Source organism: Giraffa tippelskirchi, chromosome 2 (assembly GCF_054371585.1).
Source record: "Giraffa tippelskirchi isolate mGirTip1 chromosome 2, T2T-mGirTip1v1.2.pri, whole genome shotgun sequence".
In the NCBI taxonomy this organism is placed as follows: domain Eukaryota; kingdom Metazoa; phylum Chordata; class Mammalia; order Artiodactyla; family Giraffidae; genus Giraffa; species Giraffa tippelskirchi.
The window spans coordinates 174,109,532-174,125,622 of NC_137276.1; positions in this window are offsets into that span (position 1 = coordinate 174,109,532).

Genomic DNA, 16,091 nt, shown 5'->3' on the forward strand with positions numbered 1-16,091 from the left:
AGGGTCAGGTAAAAGGTAGAAGCCAGAGTACTGACATCGAGATAATAAGTTTAAACATGGGACTTCTTGGAATTTAGTTCATCACAATGCGATAGCTCTCTTCAAGACTTTTGTCCATTGGTAATCAAAGCATGAAATCCTGCAATGAAAAGAATCAACTGGCTGGAAACAATATACTGAGAGGAGTGAAATACATGAATTAATCTGAATGGCTAACACATTTAATGTCCTTTGTATGCAAACTGAAACTCCACTCTTCATAAAATAAAATCCTTAGACCTGACTTACAGTTAACCAAAGCAGAAATGACCTTGATGAAGGGTACTTCCTGAAGAATGAAAACTATCCTAGGTTTTACAACTGCAGAATTCTTTCCTTTGTGCAGTTGTTCATCAAAAGGTTTTGCCCTGTTGGAAGAACAGTCTTACTAGTTTGGACACAAAACATCCCTCTGCTCTGAAAGAACTAAGGCTTAGGGATAGGTCCTTGCTTTTTCTGTTGGGAAGAATTGTCCCACTGACCTTTGCCTTCTCTTCCAAGTCAGACATCACCCTTGCCCTGGGCATTTTTTTTACTACATCTTCAGACAATTTGGGCTATTCATAGAGACCTTGTAAAAGTACTCGTGATTTTCATGTTCTTGGAGGACAGAAACAAAAATCTGTTTCTCCTCCAAAAATGGACTTACCTCCTTTGCACACAGAAACTAAACTCCTCAGCATGAAAATATTTATGAGTTATTACTTACTGAGTTATTAGCTTCTTAACTGCTCCAGAATCATAGGTTCCATCCCCAGGTTGGTTGTGGTTTGAATGTTTCTATTGGCTTGCATCCCAGAATTTCTCATTTTGTTTTTTGCAGGTCTTGAATTATTTGTGGAAATATATATGTATGTGTATGTATTTTTTTTAAACCTTATCTTTACAGATGCTATATTTGCAATATTGTATGTATTATAAAGCAAATCTAGAATAATGATTTAAACGTAAAAGGAAGAAAAGTACCGAATTTGGTTTTAAAAAAGAGCTATACTTCATTTTGAAAGACATGGAGCCCCATTTTCCCACACTGTAATGATTTGTTTAAAAGGAATTTGCTTATGGATCATGTTCCATGGGAATAACCATGACCTTATTTTAGCTCTTCAACTTCATAACCTTTCAACCTGTATTTAGTCTTGATTTCTAATAAGTATCATTTTTATAGATATATAAGCGCAATGCTGTATCCAACCTACAAAACAATTAATATTTTGAAGACAAATATTAAATATACCACAGAAACAGTTAGCTAAGACCCTGAGTTAAGAAATGTAAATCCAATTTAGGAAGTCTCCTTCTTTCTTAGATGTTTAAAATATTTCTTCTCTAGTGCATTTGCTTTAGTGGAGTAAATTTTCTATAGCAATTGGCATAATATCTGTAAATGTCTCACTAAATGCAAAATGAAGTTTACATTTATGTGCATACAGTGAAAGAGAAGTAAACTGTTCTCGTTTGCAGCTATGTTGTTAAATGTGGCCAAGTGATATGCAAGAAAGAATTTATCTTCACCCAGCAACCAGTGCATAACTAACCCGTTGACAAGCAAGCTGGTGTTAACGTTAGGTGTTGGTTTAACATTTACACCAGCTTAAATGTTTATGGATATTATGGAAAACTTATTTTAAAACCTTGATTTCCTTTCAGCGCATTTACATTCTGTGTGCTGATTAATAAATTAGGCACCAATCATGTGTAAATCAGTGTAAATCGGTAGTTTATGTACATAATATAAACTATGTAAACTTCATTTTTCATGCAATGCCCAAGTTCAGCTAAACATATGAATCTGAAAGGAAAAAAAAATCAAATAACAATAAATAAAAACCAAAGCCTGTCACAGGTCAGAATGGGATGAAAGATGACTAATGGCCCAAACATAAGATTGTCTCAGCAAAAGGAAGCAGACCCACAGAACCGGTATAGGCTCACATCCTGCTCTGTTCCCAAGAGGTCACCTCTTTGTTCCTTCAGGACCTAAGTGCTGACTTAGGGCTTAGGACTTAGGAAGTCAGGACTTCTGTCCAACACTTACCACAGCTGCCTCGCCTGACCCCACAGCAAAGGAAATGAAGAGACAGGGAGGACAGAGTTTGAAGGGCTCACGTGTCTGTTACATCAACTGTCAAGTGTTTTTTTTTTGTTGTTGCTGTTGTTACTTCTTACTTACAACCCAAAAAGTCTCATTTCAATAGCTCCAAGGAAAGTCAGTCAGTGATAACTTGATGAGCACAGTATTGCTCAGTCTTTATTTTCCATTCAACAGAAACGTTGGGATAGTTTCTTCGTCATCTCAATCCTAAGAAATTAAGGGATATTGAAAAATGTTATGTCCTTGAGAAATATCTTGCTAAATCACTCTGGGAAAGAATTACTCTTGCTTAATCTGGTGGGTCTATTTCCTATATTTCTATACTGACTATTGCAAATGAGGACAGAATCATTTTCATTGGAAGTATCTCTCTCAGCATGTTCTCTTGAAGTCTTTTTGAAGTATCTGATGTGTTTAACAGAATGGCATATATATGTCTTCTGTGATCAGCACAGCTGGTACATAAGGAGTCATCAAAGAGATCTCTTCAGGGACCACATGAATTTTCTGCAAAGACTGTTATCGAAAGAAATTTGGGTCAAATTAATATTATGCTTAAAGTATACTCCTCTACCCAAGACAAATGATAACTTTATAAAGTGAAGTAGGTGGAAAGTGGATTGGGAGTCAGGAGAAATGAGTTCTAGCCCTGGGTCTGGCCTATAAGCAAGTCATATGACCGTAGGCAAATTAGTTAAACTTTCTGAGTTTTGGTTTTCTCATCCTGAAAGTGAGAAATTCGAATGATTTCCCTAAAACCTCTGCCATCTCCAAACTCTCTGATTCTGAATAAGAATTATCTTCATGTAGCACTGTGCCCAGCTTGTCATTCTAAGCAGCTATTTGTCGTTTCGGGTTTGATCTCTTTGATCTAGTTTGATCTTCACTTCTTGGAACCATCCTTCCATCATCTCCATGTCAAAAGTCAAAACTTCTAGAATACAGGGTCCCTGGACTGGTTCTATAATTCTCTCCTGATCAAAATTTCTTAGTAATGTAGAGAAGGGACACATTCAAATTATACCGATGGCACTGAGAGAGCTGGAGTTGTTTCTTTAATTGAAATGTTATAAAATCCAACTGTTGGACTATATTCTACTAATTTTTCATAGGGAGAAAATAGCCAGACTAGGTATTGGTCACATAACTAGTGAGGAAGTTGTTTATGTGAAGGGAAGGGAAACATCAGTCTTCTCCTCCTGGGCCAAGTGCCTCTTAATAGTAAATGGTTGTCCTTGAAACCTCTTTGCTTGTGCTGGTGGCCATAAGCAAGTGATCCCAGGTAGGTTCAAAAGTCTGTTCTAGGAGAAGTGAGCAAGATAATACATTTTGTTTTGGAAAAAACATCTCATGGCATAAGTTTCTCTAAATTTGACTTATAGGCTATGTAGTCAAGTAAATGGATGGAGAGAAAACAAACCTCATGTTCACAAAATACAAATCAATACGATTTTAAAGAGACAAATTGAAAACAAGACAAAAATAAACACATTTTAGCAGGTTACAGAGCTGAATGTAATAGGAGTTGTGAAGGTCAAAATCAAATGTGAAAGTTAAATACTCCTAGCAGAAGGTAAATAGGATGGTTTCTCAGGCAGTTAATGAGGAATTACCATCATGCACCATGTTCTGGATGGCCTGAACACAGGTGTGCTTGTCTTGACCTGTCAAAGTATAGCCCCATACTATCCTGGATGCTCAATTTAGCATCTGTCCAATGGTGGCTTTTCATGCATTGCTTAAGAGGACAGAAATAATATAAGTCTTCTGTGCACTGAAAAGCAAGGATTATTCAAACTTCCCAGCATTAGTATCACTTTATATAAATGACAATTTGCAATGTGATTAGAGTAGATCTGAAACTCTCTTTAAGTGGGAAAGTGACCTGCCCATGGACAACTCCCCACTTCCAGGGTGATTTCAGAGGTGTCTTTGAGTGATGCTCCTAGACCAACTCCTACAGCTATGTTCTTCTCTGCACAAGCCCTCTCTATGTAAAGCCAGGCACAGAGTGAAAATCTGTTTCTTGCAAATGAAGAAAACCCTTGGGACCACTAGTTTTCTGGCACGCGGCAATAATTCTAAGCTATTTGGAGCCTTTACAAAAAACAACAACTCCCTTACTTAGTCTTCGTTCTTCACTAGAGAATGTTAAAGGTTCATCCTGGTGAATTACGACCAAGTTCTGCTCCCTAAGTATTTACTGGGAGTGGGAGAAGGGTGAAGTGGAAATTACAGAAGGAGAGAAGCATGGGAGAAAACCTCCAACTTCCTTCCCCGGCACTGATTCACCCCTTCCTTCTCACTGCTCTACTGAAGGGTGTATAAATCCTGCTCTTGGTTAGAATTCTCCTTATTAACAGTGTTATATACATATAAATATATATATATGAATATATCCCTTTTTTCATCCCTATAGACATAAGCAAAACTTTCCTTGATGACAAAAACTCATGGCCATTTTTTGTTTGGGTTTTTTGTTGTTCAAGGTTTTTTTTTTTTTAATATTTGTTTATTGGGGGGATTTTTTTCCCTGGATACTAGCTCTGTGAAGGAAAATAAAAAGTGCAAGTGTGTGTTTAAAAAAAAATTAAAATTAAAAAAGCTTTTTTCCTTTTCTTTTTAAATGTATTTGAATTCAGTTTCTCTCTTTTGTTACTTTACACGTATGAATGCTCTGCTCTTCTGTGATCTTAAAACAAAATGAAATAAACGTGAAAAGGAGATGTGTCTTCATTGACCTGAGTCAGTGATCTTGTGGTTGACTGCACTGCTTCTTGGAAGTTTTTCATTAATAAGATAGGAAATGAAGCCAATGATAATGAAAAATATGTAAAGAAGGGGTAGACCAGACACTGAAGAATCACTGGAAGGCCCTCTATCCGTGTCTCTTCTGTCACAGAAGGGAACGTGGCATTTACAATAACTGTCTTTATCTCGGCAAAGAGAGTTTCTGAAAGTTTTTCTTTTCTTCCCTCAAGGGATAATAAGAAATAAGCAGAAATTACCATTGGGAAGCTACAGATAAAGCATTAAGACTCTGTGAGTTTTAGACTTGAGTGAGACCTTTGGATATGATACCAAAAATCATTAGGGGATATACTCCTTTAAAATCTCCATAATAAAGGTCATCCTTTAAGGTTTAGTTTTAATAAGATCCAACCTGATAGCAGGAGGAGGAAATAAATTATCTTCTGAAGTCACTTTTTTTTTTTTTTAACTTCTGAAATAAGCTGTTTGTTCTCTGTTCTTGGTGAGAGCCGTTAATACCTTCACAAAATATCTTCAGACTCTCCATAGAACCCCAGCAGCATTGCACAGGACAGACAGGAGATGGCGGCAGAAAATGAGAAACGAGCAATCCAAACAGGTGAGGCTGATAAATTGTGCATCAGAAGTGGTCTGGAGGGTCTGAGGTTTGACTCTGAGCTGCCAAATTGGGTCAAAATAAACAAAAGAACTGATCCCGAATTGGGGTGGCTGGGGAGAGGGTGAAGGAGTTGAGCAATAACGATTGCTTTGATTGTTGAATCAGCAGCGGCTTCATACAGAAGCAGAACCTCTGCTTCCTTTCACTTCAAAGAGACAGTGTATGAGCCCATCGCCCCAATCTGAATTTTATGTGAAACTCCTTCTTAGATGAGTTTGCCAAACTCAAGCTTAAGACACAATTCTCAAGAAACATTGCCCTCACATCAGGTGTCAGACACAAATTCAGCATCCTCAGGCCAGGATGACTGATCAGCTGACTACAATTTCAGGGGTTCCCATTAGCCTCTCAGGCTTGATAATTTCTAGGATAACACAGAACTCAGGAAAATGTTATACTTATGATCACAGTTTTATTATACAGAAGGATACAAGTCAGAGTCAGCCAAAGGGAAGGACTTCCCTGGCAGTCCAGTGGTTAAGACTCTGAGCTCCTAGTGGAGGGGGCCTGGTTCATCCCTGGTGAGGAACTAAGATCCTAAATGCCATGTGGCCAAGAAAAAGTATTTGATGACCACTAGGAATATATTGTCTGAACATCTGTCACAGTAAAAATGTTTACAAAAAGAAAAGAATCAGCCAAAGGGAGAGATGTGTAGGGCAAAGTCTGAGACAGCCCCAAGCATGAGTCCATTGTCCCAGCACGTTGATGGGTGGCAATGCACAGTGCTGCCAGCTGAAGTTCTCCCAAGCTGAGGTGCCCAGAGTTCTTATTGGACTTTCATTGCTTTTAGGCATGATTGAGTGATTCACTGGCTACACAGTTGACCTCAGTGTTCCAGGCCCCCTCTACTGCCCCACTGCTCTAATCACGTAGTGGGTGGGTCTTTCTGGCACAGCCAACCCCACTTTGAGTCCTCTTGTTAACATAAACCATCTAGGGTCCCACCATGAATCCCCTCATCAACAAAAACTATTAAGTGTGGTCCAAGAGAGCCCAACGGGACATGACAAAGAAACACCTATGACTTAGAAAAATTCCAAGGATTTAGAGGCTACCTCCCAGGAACTAGGGACAAAGGTTAGCTAAAATCTTTATTATACACCTCCGTTTACCGATCTTCTGAAAAATCACTTGTGTCTCAACGAGCATTGTCCCCCAACTGATTTGAGATTCTATTTCCTTTAAGTCACAGAAGCTTCACATTAAAAAGTTAACATCAGCTGTAGCTTTGCTATCAAATGAGAAGTTTCTTAGTAACCCAGAAGAAATTCTTTCTTATACACTCCCATTTTCTACCCCCTTAATACCCATCTATTTAAAAATACATTCAAAGCAGTAGGTGAGATTGGGAAAAAGGTGAGTCCGTGATCTCTTAAGGAAAGGACCATGTCTTTTCCACTCTTGTGATTCTTTCAGACCTGGCATGGTAAAAGGCCCCAGTGGCTTAGCAAACATTTTTCAAAATAGAATTGAAGCATGTTCAATGCAACCAACAAATTTAGTCCACATGGAATTCTTTTTTACCAATCACTATAACCTCACCACAACTGTGGAAGATGACTGAATTTAAAACTTTGGAACAACAGGCAGATTCCTCCCTTACACATACACAAAAACTGTTACACAAATATGAAAACTTGGCTGCCTAGAGTCCCAAGACTGAAGTTGAAATGGTCTTTGTTGTGAAGAGGAAAATGTCCTCTTTCCACTTCCTACCTAAGTTGTTCTCTTCTATTCCCTAGACTGGCAACTGAACAGTTAAGGTAGATTTCCATCAGTCAAAGCTATTTCTTGACCAAAGAATCTCAAACTATTGAGGAGGTATAGTGAACCCTGGGAGCTGTATGTAAGAACATGCATGGACACAATGCACCATCTAACTGAACAATCTCTCACAGACCCAACCATTCTCAGTGAGAAGGTGCTAGCTGATTTGGCATGTATTTTAAAACAAGACATCAAGTTTTCACTCCAGAAGACAGTGTGAAATTTTCACTGGCCGTGTTATCTTTACTTTGTGTCATTCTATCTGCTCACCCTGCCCTATTGAATCTCCCAGATCAGACTAGACATCCACTGATCGGGTAGCAAAGGTTCCTATTTCCCAAAGAACCTCTACCTCAGGTTCTGCATGCCTGGAAAAGATGTTCCTACTAATGGGAGAAAATCCAGAGGTGGACATGATCAAAAACCTCAAAATCAGAAAGGATGCTGGTCTGGTTAAGAGAAATGGTGCAGTTGTAGCTCCAAGCAGCTCCATCTTAAAAGCCTTCAAAAGCGCCTGGGCAACTGTCAATGAGAAAAATGTGGCAGCAACCACAGGCTCCATTCATAGACCTCTGTTCTGTAAACACTTTGACTCCAAATCCTCAGACTATGAACATGCCTTTCTGTCCTTTCATTATTTTCTGGCTACCAGATCATTAGCCTAACTTGCTCTACTGAGTTTTTACCTTAGTGTATAAGCTCCCAAGCTCTGAACCAACAATCCTGAGATTGCATTGCCTTCAAGTAGCATTGGTTCTTCCCCAGATACATTATTATTTGAGTAAATTCTGAAAGAAAAAGAGAAAACAAAAGCTCCCAGAACCAAGAGGACTTATCAGGGGAAGGAATGAGAATTCCTTCTGGATGGAGTCACTTTCTACAAACAAGAGAGTTAGATTGCACACTTGAAAAAGCTCCTTATAAACATGCTTCCTGGGTCCAGCTAATCGATCCTCATGTAACCCTTCCCAGCATGTACCAGCTACCCTGCTCTGAACTGATTTAGCCTGGAGAGGTATATAGCTCAGCCAAGAAACTAGAAGGTCTAGGAGGCCTGGGTCATAACCATTAAATACACATGGGCTCTCCCAACACACAGACATCCCTTGACCCTATCCTGGTCACCATGCAGCCACATTCAGAGACCTGGAGAATTTGTTTTAGGGCATCACTAGGGATGCAATAAAGAAAGGTACGGAGCTCTCCCTGGGCATCTATTAATCCTTCATTAGACAAACTCCATCTTCCCATGAGAAAGCCCAAACTAGGCCTCTTGATGTTCAGGAAGGATCAGGTATTCATTCCTAAGCAGCAACATCCTGGTATTTTTCCCTCTTTGATCCTAATCTGTGATAGAATCATGATACTTTCACAAAGACTATATTTGGATATTAACCAGTAGAACTACCAATAACTCGAACTGCTCAATTTTGACTCACATCCTAAATGAACACTGAAAAGAAACAAGAGATGCCAACCACAGGAGAGTCAGTTTCCAAGTATGGTCAGCGTTATTAAGGCAGGCCTGCAGTCCCCGGGCTGCAGTGACATTGACCTTCACTGTGAATCCCTTTTTCTTGACTTTGCCTACAGATACTACATGTGAACTGCGATGAACTGAACTTTTCTTTTTCTGTTTAAAGCACCTTAAGTAGACAAAAGGCTCCTCCTCTTCCCAAAGTCCTTTTGAAAACAAGTAGTAAAACCAGAGGTTAAAACAAAATTCCTGATAGATACAGCCTCTGTTTTCATTAGCATTTTAAATGGGTATTTTTAATGGTACATTTAACTAAAGCTAACTTATCCATGGGAAGAGAATGTAGCCATTAAGATCGGCATCTGTTGAACAAACTGAGGCTCCACATCCAGTAATGCATGATTATAAAAACAAGAATATTACACGCTAACAGCAGACTCATTAGCATTAATTGCTGCATTTAGTCCCACTTAAAACCTCCTGCATGTATAACATTTGCTAAGTATATTATCCTTTTTGAAATGAATACGCCCTAAAATATCATCACATAAATAACAAAAGAACTAACTGGAGATCAACACGTGTGATGTAGTGGTGAGAAGGAAGGAAAGCTGATGAAGACATCCGTGGCCAGTCGAGGCAGAGAGAGAAAACCACCATTTGTTGACATGGGACAAAATTCAACCTGGAAAGGGAGGCGCGTGCAGAAGAATGTGGCAGCTACAGATGCAAGGTTACTGCTTAGTAATTAACAAGTGGTTCAGTGCGAGTGGTGGAAAAACGCTGGAGAAATACGAAGACCACTCTGGAGAGATACAGAGGTACCAACCACTGTGGTATTCGTTCTTCACGAAGAGGCTGTAGTGGACCGGGCACCATGCTCAGTGATTCACTTGTTCCCCAAAGGCAAGCTTGGATCCACTGGAGTTCAAATCTGGCTGGAAAGACAGATATTTGACAATGGTTTATAAGTCAATTCTTTCATGATGCAGATATGCCATTTTAACCACCCTTTCAGAGTCCCGCTGTCTGGCCAGACTCTGAATGCCTAGAGGTGGGTTCAAGTCAAACTGGGATCCCTGAGAGGTGGGGCTGTGAACATGGTTTATAAAGAGAAGACACAGCTCTTCAGCACTCTTTTTCATGTGCTGTGTCCTGATTCCTCCTTTTCTTTTTAAACTATTTGATTCTTGGGGAGAGGGAAGGGGAGGGGCGGTGAAGGGACGGGTAGGAGAAGAAATGGGTTATTATAGGATTATATGAAATCATGTGTGTGAAACATTGTAAAGCACTGTAAATTTTAAAAAATCTTTCATTCAATTAAAAAAAAACTATTTGATTCTGAACTATACTTCCTGCTCCATTCTCTCTTTCATACCCATACACAATGTTTCCTTAACTTTAAGCTTCATGCTTTCCTCCATCATTATCCCCTCTGGAATTTTCCCCATTTATTATCTGTCACTGGAAAAACAGGTTTAGTGTTTTGGCTACTCTCTTGTCAACACACCATTTGTGTAATCATTCATTACCCAAGTATTTGTTGGCTCTCACTACTTGCTGGGTGCTCTGCTAGGGGCTGGGAGGCCCTTGTGAGTGAAGAGGAATCCTGTTGTTGTTGTTTTTTTTTAATCCTCATCTCCAGCTGCTTTCTCAAGCTTCAGGTTGAGAGAGATGTTTTGAAAGATGTTAAGTGAGATGCCATTATATATATATATGTCTGTAAATCAGCATTGCATAGTGGAAGAACTGCTTACGATGCTCATGTTGGATATGGGATTGCTTTAAGGAACTGGAGATGATGTGTCTGAAAGGAGTTTTTTTCCATCTTTGCAAAGGCGCAGAGCTTCATCCCACTGAAAGCTGGTTAGGGAAAAGGAGGGAAAGGAAAGAGACCTTACTGAAAAATAAATTGCTATCATTGGCACAGAAGGGTGTCATAAAGATTATTCAGGAACCCCAAATCAAGAGTAGGACTGAATTCCATTTGGAGGTGAACATAGTGTGGGAAAGGGAGAGATTTTAAGGAAATACATTGTTGACAGTGATGATAAATACACCATTTTCAAGCCCACACATTTTATACACATTATTTTCTTGAATTCTCATATGAATTCTATATGACTATTTACATTATTCCTTCCATGGTATATAGAAAGAAACTGAATCTTTCATAGCTAAATGATAGCCCAAAGGCAGTGAATAGATTGGAATCCAAACTCAGATTGTATACCTCCACAGGCACTGCTCTTTAACCACAATATTATCTCCGACCACAAGGGAAAGTTACCATTCGGAAGATTCACTATAAAACACCATATATTGAAGCAGCACATGTCATTTCACAGAACTTCTTTACATAATAATCTCAGGGCATCAAATAGTAATAATGCAATAATAATTAAAGGTGGGATAATAAGACTTAGTACATCTTTCATAGATAAGGAAACCAAGCCTCAGAAAATTAACTGCCTGGCCAACATCACAGAGCTGGCAGAATAGTGGTACCCCAGGTCCTGATCTCTATGCCTTTTGGTCTAATATTAGACCTCTCTCACTGTAAAGAAAGCTGAGCGCAAAAGAATTGATGCTTTTGAAGTGTGGTGTTGGAGAAGACTCTTGAGAGTCCCTTGGACTGCAAGGAGATCCAACCAGTCCATCCTAAAGCAGATCAGTCCTGGGTGTTCATTGGAAGGACTGATGTTGAAGCTAAAACTCCAATAGTTTGGCCACCTGATGCAAAGAGCTGACTCATTTGAAAAGACCCTGATGCTGGGAAAGATTGAGGGCAGGAGAAGAAGGGGATGACAGAGGATGAGATGGTTGGATGGCATCACCGACTCGACGGACATGGGTTTGGGTAAACTCTGGGAGTTGGTGATGGACAGGGAGGCCTGGCGTGATGCAGTTCATGGGGTCACAAAGAGTCAGACATGACTGAACGACTGAACTGAACTGAACTGAACTCCCTGTGGGACCTGGAAGAGAACACTTAATGGCCTGCTTTACTAGCCCATGTGAATCTGCTTGGAAGGAGTTATGGGCTGAATAGTGTCCCCTCAAAATTCATAGTTGAAGCTCTAAATACCCACCCCAGGACCTTGGAATATGACTGTGTTTGGTGATAGGGCCTTTAAAGAGGCAATCAAAGTTAACTGAGGTCATAAGTGTGGGGTCTAAATCCAATATGAATGGTTTTCTTATAAAAAGAAGAGACAGCAGGGATGCAAACACACAGGAAAAAGACCATATGAGGACAGAGCATGTGGCCATTTGAGAGCCAAGGAAAGGCCTTAGGAGAAACCAACCCAGCTGGCACTTTGATCTCGGACTTCTAGCCTCCAGAACTATAAGAAAATTAATTTCTTTTGATTAACTCACTCAGTTGTGGTATTTTGTTTCAGTAGTTTCAGCAATCTAGTACACAAAGCTGGCTTATTGGTCCATGTGAGATTTTTGCTAAATGTTTTAATGTTTCAACCCTAGGGTGACAATTACTATATGTGCTAAGTCACTTTAATCATGTCCAACTCTTTGTAGCCCCATGAACTGTAGCCCGCCAAGCTTCTCTGTCCATGAGATTCTCCAGGCAAGAATACTGGAGTGGGTTGCCATGCCTTCCTCCATGGGATCTTTCCAACCCAGGGAAGGAATCCACATCTCTTACATCTCCTGCATTGGGAGGAGTATCCATATATGTAGAATCTAGGAAAATTGTTCAAATGAACCTATTTGCAAAGAAGAAATAGAGACACAGATGTAGAGAATGACCATATGGACACCAAGGGGAGAATGGGGAGGTAGGATGAATCAGGAGATTGGGATTGACATATATACACTATTGATACTGTGTGTGAAATAGATAACTGAGAATATACCCTGTAGCACAGAGAATGCTACTTAATGCTCTGTGGTGACAAAAATAGGAAGGAAATTCAAGAAAGAGAAGATATATGTATAAACACAACAGATTCATTTTTCTGTAGAGCACAAACTAATACAATATTGCAAAGCAACTATACTCCAATAAAAATTTTAAAAAAAGAAGAAACATTAGTATGCATGTGTGTGTGAGCTGCTTTGCAATATTGTGTGCAATATTTGCAACAGCTGTGTTGCTGTCATGTCTGACTCTTTGCAATGCCATGGACTGTAGCCTGCCAGGCTTCTTTGTCCTTGGGGATTCTCCAGGCAAGAATACTGCACTGAGTTGCCATGCCCTCCTCCAGAGGATCTTCCCAACCCAGGGACTGAACCCAGATCTCCCATATTGCAGGCAGATTCTTTACTGTCTGAGCCACTAGGGAAGGGTGGTTAATACACATATTGTAAGACTATACATACACACACACACACACACACACACACCACATTTCCACTCTCGATAGAATATAGTAAAGAGAGTGTCCCACCCCAGCTCCACAGCATAGATCCACAGATTCATCTGAATTCTGTGAGAAGAGCTCTCATCATGGCCCAGCACTGAGCATGGAGCTGAGAAGTACTCACTGACCACTCAGTAAATTGTCAATAGATTCAGCCTGTCACAGCTTCAATGAAACCCAGCTAAAGTATGGCTTCCATGGCCGAACCTCTGATGGAGGATGGTAAGAAAATGTATTTCCCCTAAAGTCAGGAACAAGACAGGTGTGCCCAGTCTCACCACTACTATTCAACATAGTTTTAGAAGTTTTAGCCACAGCAATCAGAGAAGAAAAAGAAACAAAAGGAATCCAGATTGGAAAAGAAGTAAAACTCTCACTATTTGCAGATGACATGACCCTCTATACAGAAAACCCTAAGGACACCACCAGAAAATTACTACAGCTAGTCAATGAATATAGTAAAGTTTCAGGATATAAAATTAATTCACAGAAATCTCTTGCATTCATATACACTAACAATGAGGAAACAGAAAGAGAAATTAAGGAAACGATCCCATTCACCATTGCAATGAAAAGAATAAAATACTTAGGAATGAATCTACCTAAAGAAACAAAAGACATATATATATAGAAAACTATAAAACACTGATGAAAGAAACCAAAGATGACACAAATAGATGGAGAAATATACCATGTCCATGGATCAGAAGAATAAATATAGTGAAAATGAGTATACTACCCAAAGCAATCTATAGATTCAATGCAATCCCTATCAAGCTACCAATGGTATTTTTCACAGAGCTAGAACAAATAATTTCACAAGTTGTACGGAATACAAAAAACCTCAAATAGCCAAAGCAATCTTGAGAAAGAAGAATGGAACTGGAGGAATCAACCTGCCTGACTTCAGACTATACTACAAAGCTATAGTCATCAAGACAGTATGGTACTGGCACAAAGATAGAAATATAAATCAATGGAACAAAACAGGAAGCCCAGAGATAATCCATGCACCTATGGATACCTTATCTTTGACAAAGGAGGCAAAAATATACAGTGGAGAAAAGATAATCTCTTTAACAAGTGGTGATGGGAAAATTGATCAAATACCTGTAAAAAAATGAAACTAGAACAGTTTCTAACACCATACACAAAAATAAACTCAAAATGAATTAAAGATCTAAACGTAAGACCAGAACTATAAAGCTCCTAGAGGAAAACATAGGCAAAACACTCTCTGACATAAATCACAGCAAGATCCTCTATGACCCACCTCCAAGAGTAATGGAAATAAAAGCAAAAATAAACAAATGGAACCTAATTAAACTTAAAAGTTTTTGCACAATGAAGGAAACTATAAGCAAGGTAAAAAGATGTCCTTCAGAATGGGAGAAAATAATAGGAAACAAAGCAACTGACAAAGAATTAATCTCAAAAATATATAAGCAGCTCAATACCAGAAAAATAAATGACCCAGTCAAAAAATGGGCCAAAGAACTAAACAGACATTTCTCCGAAGAAGACATATAGATGGCTAACAAACACATGAAAAGATGCTCAACATCACTCATTATCAGAGAAATGCAAATCAAAACCACAATGAGGTACCATCTCACACCAGTCAGAATGGCTGCTATCAAAAGTCTACAAACAATAAATGCTGGAGATGGTGTGGAGAAAAGGGAACTCTCTTACACTGTTAGTGGGAACGCAAACTAATAGAGCCACTATGGAGAACAGTGTGGAGATTCTTTAAAAAACTGAAAATAGAACTGCCATATGACCCAGCAATTCCACTGCTGGGCTTACAAACCGAGGAAACGAGAATTGAAAGAGACACGTGTACCCCAATGTTCATCACAGCACTGTTTACAATAGATAGGACATGGAAGCAACCTAGGTGTCCATTGGCAGACAAATGGATAAGAAAGTTGTGGTACATATACACAATGGAATATTGCTCAGCTATTAAAAAGAATGCATTTGAATCAGTTCTAATGAGGTGGATGAAACTGGAGCCTATTATACAGAGGGAAGAAAGTAAGAAAGAAAAACACCGATACAGTATATTAACGTATATATTAACGCATATATATGGTATTTAGAAAAATGGTAACGATGACCCTATATGCGAGACAGCAAAAGAGACACAGATGTAAAAAACAGACTTTTGGACTCTGGGAGAAGGCGAGGGTGAGATGATTTGAGAGAATAGCATTGAAACATGTATATTACCATATGTGAAATAGATGACCAGTCTGAGTTCAATGCATGAAACAGGGCACTCAAAGCTGGTGCGAGGTGGGAAGGGGTTTGGGATGGGGGACACATGTACATCCGTGGCTGATTCACATCAATGTATGGCAAAAACCACCACAATATTGTAAAGTAATTAGCCTTCAATTAATATAAATAAATTAATTTAAAAAATAAAAAAAGAAAATGCACTAAGCAGATTCAAGCATAAAGAGCTGTCAAAAAAGAGGAAGTGAAATGTAAATGTTCAGACATTAGGAAGATAATTAAACAATTATTTAACAATGGGAATTTAGATTATTTCATGTTTCTGAAAAGCCTATGGCAAAAACCTGTGCTTCTCCTCCACAGTGTTGTCTTGCCCTGGCCCTGGGGAGCATCTTTTGACTCTCACACACAGACAAGAATAATGTGTCTCCCCACTTGATAATAGAAACCATATTATAAAAGGGTTTTGCATTTTGAGGGCCCAATACGTTTTTCTCTTCCTATTTCTTATCTGCATCACAATCCATTCATCTCAATGAGAAATATTTTATCTCCAAACTGCATTCCTAGAATATCCCCAGAATGTTCCAGAATAAGGGTCAAACACCAAGATGACCACTCTGCTGAGAGCCCCCTCCAAGTGACCATGAA